General features: G+C 48.3%; 1 pseudogene; it reads left to right on the top strand.

The window, feature by feature from the left end:
• The first annotated feature begins 792 nt into the window (after nucleotides 1-792).
• On the top strand, nucleotides 793-2,651 carry LOC146197561 (uncharacterized; annotated as a pseudogene).
• Nucleotides 2,652-7,165: the final 4,514 nt, after the last annotated feature.

Genomic DNA, 7,165 nt, shown 5'->3' with positions numbered 1-7,165 from the left:
AGAGGACCAGCCGCCCAATACTTGGCCGATTCACGCCTTCTGCTCGTAGCAGTCACTGAACGCTGCCGCCTTGGCAATTCTTAAATTCAACCCTACAAAACCAAGACCAATCCCCTTTATCTTTTTCCACTTTCCTTCCTTACCTTACAGCGCGGTTGAGGTGTCCACAGAAAAGTGTGACAAATACTGCCTCTCCCTTCATGTAAACCAGTTTATAAGTGTGATGAAATAGAGAAATGTGACAGCATTAGTGTTTGTTGCTGCTAATGAACCACGTGACACATTGTCAACTGACTGCGAGTGACGTCATCACTTTTTGCAAGTCAGTCTGAATCGCGTGGCCCTTTTTTGGCACGTGACACCGGTGGGACGCTATCACTTTCTGCAAGTAATTTTGAATCAAGCGACGCTTCTTTGTGACGCGAATTCAGAGTGGCCTCATTTCTTCTCATCCTAATTTACCTGACAATTCTTTGTTGTGTGACACAAGTGCACGGGACCTCACTTTTTTTTTTTTTTTTTTTTGCAAGGCATCTTGAATCAAGTAATACTTTTTGCAACTTATCCAGAATCACGTAGGCACTTCTTATCATCACTTAGTCTTTTCGTTCCCGCGTATATGTTCAGGACGTTTTCCCCATACTTCAGCATAATTCATTTGAAGGTAGCACGAAAAACGAGGACCGAGAGTAGAAGGACACAATACGAGCGCTCGTGTTGTGTCCTTCTACTCTCGGTCCTCGTTTTTCGTGCTACCTTCAAAACGAAACTGATTCAATTCTCCCAACTTTCATACTTCAGCATACTTTCTTCAGCTGTGATAGCTCTCAGCTTCACACCCTGGTCACAGTCGGTGTCCGCAAGGCATTCCATTGCGTCTCCTATGACCATATTCTTACCTGCCTTTCCAGCACCGACTGAGGCTCCCCCATGTATAACTTCATTCGAGCTTTTCTTTCTAATCTCGAGGCCCGTTTCCGAGCATTGAACTTCACTTCTACACCCCACCGTCTCACCCGCGGTACCCCGCAGGGTGCCGTTCTTTCACCCACCCTTTTTTATATCGCTATGGCTCCTCTCTCGGTTCAGTTATCATCTATTCCCGATCTTCAACACCTTTTTTTTGCGCCGACGACATCACACTGTGGTGCTCGCGCGGACTTCCTGGTCACGTTCAAGACACCATTCAGCATGGATTGGATATCATTTCTTGCTTTCTTGAACATGCAGGCCTGTCTCCCGCGCCCGAGAAGTCAGAACTCCTACTTTTGACTCTCTCTGCTTATCAACGAGCTCACAACTCACTGATCTTCCCTACCTTGGGCGGCTCCCCAATCCCCAAACTTTCTCAATGTCGCGTTCTTGGCATGCCTTTGCATGTCGCCAAAAATGTCCGGGCTCTCCATGCGGCTGTTGCTACCTGTCAGTACGTCACTCATTTACTTTGCCGAGTTGTGAGACGGTCCTCTGGCCTGAGGGAAGCTCACGCCTGTCGACTGGCTCACACACTGGCTCTTAACAAGTTCCTTTAGTTTATACCATATCTTTCATTCACCCAGGGCCAGCTAGACACACTTGCAACAGCTCTTCACGGCCTTTATAAAGCTGCTCTTTGCCTTCCCATAACCACTTCCACCGATAAGCTTTATGCCACTGGGCTTTTTCATCCTCTTCGCAGTCTCCTTTCCCTTCACCGTGACCAACAGATAGCTCGTCTCTCCGGCGCAGTTCATGGATGCTGGCTTCTAAACCAGGCCAACATTTCCCCCATCCAGTCAGTCCCTCTGCCAACTCCTTCCCCTCCAGAGGCCACTAACCTCCGTATACTTCCTCTTCCAGCCAATATGTCGCCGGTCCTGCTTGCTGGCCACCGACATGCTGCTGCCGCTCATCATAGTCCGCCCTTGAATAACCATGGAGTCGCTTACACGGATGCCTCTTATGTGGCCCCTCGCGGGTCCGAAAGCCAGGTCCCCTTTCATCCTCGTCTATCTACCCTTGTCACACACACTAGTGGCCCCTTTCTCCACCCTCCGGATATTATCTCGCTTGAGGTTCTCTCCATCATTCATGCCATTCAAAGTTTCCATTCTCTCCCACCTGTGCCTCAGTATATTATATACGCCGATTCCCAGGCTGCTATCCGTGCCATTAAATCTAAAAGTCTAATACATCATCTGTCTACGGAGCTCGAGGCTGCACTTGTTGCGCTGCAGCCCTTCCTCGTCTTCCTCCGATGGATCTCTGGACACTCGGGGATTGACGGCAATGAGCTGGCGAACCAGCTCGCCCGTGAAACTCGTAACCGGGCACCGTTCATCCCCTGGCCAAGATCCTTGGAGGGCGGGTCGAGACTGTCTCTTCGCGCCACCATCAGCGAATATTACAATGCTGCTCGCTTAGACCGTAAGCTCTACCCCGACCCTTATCCTAATCTTTCCGTGCGGGAGGCTCATATCCTTCGGAAGATGCAGCTGAATGCACTCATAACCCCTTCACGGCTATATCTCTACAAATTCCGTCGTGATCCATCATGTCCCAACTGCCCTGCCCCTTATGCCAACCTTTCCCACTGCCTACTTTCATGTCCTGTTGCATTGCAATCGGGATTTTATAGGTCACCCCTCACCTATAGGCCACCCCTCGTCTAGACAGCGCGCGGCCGTTAGCCCTTGAGCTTCGGCGGCGTCTTCGGCGGCGTCTTCGGCCAGTCAGATTAGTTGTTGAGTCTCCGGGTCGGAGCTTAGCAGTAGTGCCTCCCTGTGTTCAGAGTATTTAATGAGTTGACTCGTTTTTGAATCTTGGGTGCAGTTTCAGATCATATGATTTAGATATCGGCGATATTATTACAGGTTTTGCATTTATGAGAGTATTGCCCTTAATAATAGAAGCTGCAGAAGTGGGGGTTTGGAAATGAGTTGGTTTGGAGTCGTCTCCAAACGGATGCCAGTTGCTTATCGATTTGTCCTCGGGTGGGCATATCAGTCTGGCAAGCCTGTATTGCTGCAAAATTTCTCTATACTTGAATAGTCTGTCTTTGTTGGTGAAGCGCTTGGCTGGCATGGGCTGCCTCGTTCCCGGGAAGGGAGGCGTGAGCAGCTGTCCATATTAAGCGAATTTGCCTACCAATTTGGATGTTACGCAGAATTCACTCTACCTGTGGAGAATCTTGCCCGCGATGAAATTTTTGATTGCTGTTTTTTAATCGCTAAGGATGATTTTCGCCCAGGATCCTGCAATCATCTTAATGCAGCGCGAAACACAAGACGAAAAGGAATAGGGGACGACACGAGCGCTTACAGCGCTTAGCGTGTCGTCCCCTATTCCTTTTCGTCTTGTGTTTCACGCTGCCTTAAGATGAATCCAATCCAACTCGTGATCCTGCAATGCTTTACGAAAACTTTTTCCGCGCCGCGGTAATAAGAGGTGCGCGAAAAGGGAAGAAAATTTGAGAGCAACGGTTACGAAACCGCTGCGCTCGGGCCGCGGTCACTCTAGCAAAGCACTGAGTGAGGCAGGGGGCTCCTAACGTGGCATGGTGGTACCGCGCCGCGTCAACTTTTCATTGCATCACTGAGCGCACTGATGATGATGGAGACTTGGGAATACCGGAAGTTGTATGGTGGATATTATTCGACAGGCTTTTTTCGAGATTCCTATATAAGACACCACACTATAGTGTTTTGGATACAGCAGTTGACTTGCATGTTGGGATGAGGAGCTAACACTAAGGCAACCATAGCTTGATGATTGTAGTGCGTGGCTGCATCTGTATAGGTGACTTCAGGACGGCTTCCCAAGCACTGTTGTAGCTGATAGGATGGATCTGCGCGATGGCCGGAATGGTGCTCCGGATGCATATGTTTAGGAATGGGAGGGACGCCCGCTAAGCGCACTGAAACCGCGGATTTTGTAGCGAGAGCTACATTGGCCACAGTCTCGCCATTTCGCCGTGCCTGTCAGTGCCTGTCCGTGAGAAGAAGAAGAAGAAGAAGAAGAAGAAAAGAAAGAAAAAGAAAGGTTGGTTGGTTGGTTTGTGGGGTTTAACGTCCCAAAGCAACTCAGGCTATGGGAGACGCCGTAGCGGAGGACTCCGGAAATTTCGACCACCTGGGGTTCTTTAACGTGCAGAAAAAAGAAGAAGAAGAAGAAGAAGAAGAAGAAGAAGAAGAAGAAGAAGAAGAAGAAGAAGAAGAAGAAGAAGAAGAAGAAGAAGAAGAAGAAGAAGAAGAAGAAGAAGAAGAAGAAGAAGAAGAAGAAGAAGGAGAAGAAGAAGAAGAAGAAGAAGAAGGAGGAGGAGGAGGAGGAGGAGGAGGAGGAGGAGGAGGAGGAGGAGGAGGAAAGAAAAAGGAAAAGAAGAAGAGGAGGAAGAAGAAGAAGAAGAAGACAGATAAGTGAGTAGTTGATAGAGGCAAACGACAACAGCGAGTTGCTAGGAGAGAAGTTTCGTTCGAACGTTCTGACGGCGGTGTGCTCCGGAGTTCTACGTAGAGACGATGTCATACCAATAGAAGCCTTCTACACCCGAATGAGAATGGTCAACGACGAGAGGCAAAGGGTGCTCCTGAGTCATACGTGAAATGATTCCCCTATGGCATAAATAAAGCTGAAACTATAGATAAACTACTATGTGCAAAAGCCATGTCTTTACATTCAAGCCGAACCTAAGCGTAGCCGTGCAGATTGCTCTCGTGTAACTTCAGGTTTAACCACAAGCTAAACCACAGCTAATTTTTTCAGAGGAGTTTCCAAAGTAGAGTTTACAGTAGTGCTCGGAAGAGAGAAATCAGTGTGGATTATGTGTATAACACATAAAACCCATAATTGTTTTGTTTGGTTGGTTTGATTTATTATTATTGGTTGGTTTGCTTGGAGCCAAACGATAAGGCTAAATTAATACGGGCCGGAAGTGACGCGATCTCTGTAATATGGAACACCTTGGGCGGTAGTTCATTCTTTACACAGCGCTACAGACACGGACGCGCACGCGCGCGTATGTGTGTGTGTGTGTGTGTGTGTGTGTGTGTGTGTGTGTGTGTGTGTGTGTGTGTGTGTGTGTGTGTGTGTGTGTGTGTGTGTGTGTGTGTGTGTGTGTGTGTGTGTGTGTGTGTGTGTGTGTGTGTGTGTGTGTGTGTGTGTGTGTGTGTGTGTGTGTGTGTGTGTGTGTGTGTGTGTGTGTGTGTGTGTGTGTGTGTGTGTGTGTGTGTGTGTGTGTGTGTGTGTGTGTGTGTGTGTGTGTGTGTGTGTGTGTGTGTGTGTGTGTGTGTGTGTGTGTGTGTGTGTGTGTGTGTGTGTGTGTGTGTGTGTGTGTGTGTGTGTGTGTGTGTGTGTGTGTGTGTGTGTGTGTGTGTGTGTGTGTGTGTGTGTGTGTGTGTGTGTGTGTGTGTGTGTGTGTGTGTGTGTGTGTGTGTGTGTGTGTGTGTGTGTGTGTGTGTGTGTGTGTGTGTGTGTGTGTTTAGCATGGTGCCTCTACGCTAAGAATTGATCGCGGATCTTTCAAAGTATGCATCTCCCGTTTGACCGTTTTTCTTTTGTCACAAACAAAGCGAGGAGACGACACAGCCGGCTTTAGTGCTTAGCTTTTCCGCTCTCAACTGCGGTCCCTCGGACGGGTACCTTTTAAGAGCATATTGTAACGGGTGAAAACGGAAGAACAGCAACAGTCCGCTCGGCAGCCCCCGATCACCAGCGCACTTCTGTCTCTTTGTCCTCCCACGAGAGGCCACACCAGTTCCACAATATATGTGGCAATATATACGACGAGAACTTTGGGTGCTCCCGGCACGCCGTCTATAAAGAGCGGAGCAGCGAGCGTCAGATAGCCAAGCTGTTTGTTTATGTGCGAGAACATCTTTTCATTTAATTCATAAAAGTAATAATTTGCTCGTATCTAGCTCTCTTCTTTCTTGTTGGTATTCTTGACGACTGAACTATCCGCGCAACACCAACATAAGATTACGACACTTTTATGTAAAAGAAAACGCAGGACTATAAACTTGTCACACTGACGGCAAGGAAACCAGCAGCAGCCCGCGGCAGTATAAGCGACTAATAAGCATGTGCACAGATGCAGACTGTCCCAGCAGACGGAAGAAAGGGATACTATCTCAAAATATGTGCAGTGACAAGGATGTATTATGCGGGTACGTCAAGGTCTGGCTCTTCGTTGCATCTATGATTGAGGGTCGTAATTACAATGGGTAGCCAAGAGTCAGGTTCCTGCCCACTAAACGCTGATAATTTGACATCTCAGGCAAGGAGCAGTCGCGGTGAATCAATGCTGGCAAGCGGAGTGTGCTGCGCCGATCGGCCAACTCTAGCGAAACGAGGCTGGTCGGAACTCGATAGAAGAAAATGAGGGCCCTTCGGGGATCCCAGCTGATTGCGGTCCAACAGCTGCTATATTCCTTCGGCTGTCTTGTCCGGCGCGGATCGGAGCGTGAGATATAGCTCACGTTCCCGCCAGCCGGGCTGGAACCGAGGCTCTTCCTTTTGGCTTTCAGGTTTTTTTTTTTTTTTATTCTTCTCTAAAACCTGCAGGGAACAAGTAAAGGCTAGAGATGTATCTTTCGGGCCGCTAGCAGCATGGCGCAAAAAAAAAAAAAAAAAAAAAAAAAGAAAAGACATGGGGCACAAAGGCCCGAATCGGCAAAGAAGGAATGAAACTGCTGCAATAAAACAAACCTCCACGAGGCTCTTCTACATGTACCAGGTGTCCCAGCTAGAGCTTGTCATAGCACAGTTAAACTCACTGAAGGCGGTTAAGAGTCGAGCGCTCTATATAGTTTGCAGCATGTTTGTTAGTTATACGCCCCAGAAATAAGGCCTCAGGGCAAAAAGTTTATCATGTTGAAAAATATGTGACTGTAATGTTTGCACGCAGCTTTATTTTTCGACATCGAAAGAATGCTACCACTAACCAGCTGCTGGCGCTTGTCTCTTGGCCAGACGCACTTGTTCAGGGGAGGGGATGGGTAGCTAGCGAGGAAACTGCTCCCCCCCCCCCCCCCCTTTTCGAATAAAAAAAGAAGAGAAGCTGCCTAAACTATGGCCTTATTGAGGGCTTTGAGCACAGGTGAGCAAAAAATAAAGAAAGAGAGAGAGAGAGAGAGAGAGAGAGAGAGAGAGAGAGAGAGAGAGAGAGAGAGAGAGAGAGAGAGAGAGA

Source organism: Amblyomma maculatum, chromosome 3 (assembly GCF_055883805.1).
Source record: "Amblyomma maculatum isolate TAMU_Amacu chromosome 3, ASM5588380v1, whole genome shotgun sequence".
Taxonomy (NCBI): domain Eukaryota; kingdom Metazoa; phylum Arthropoda; class Arachnida; order Ixodida; family Ixodidae; genus Amblyomma; species Amblyomma maculatum.
Note: the sequence above shows the minus strand (reverse complement) of the source record. Positions and strands in the feature narration are given on the sequence as shown.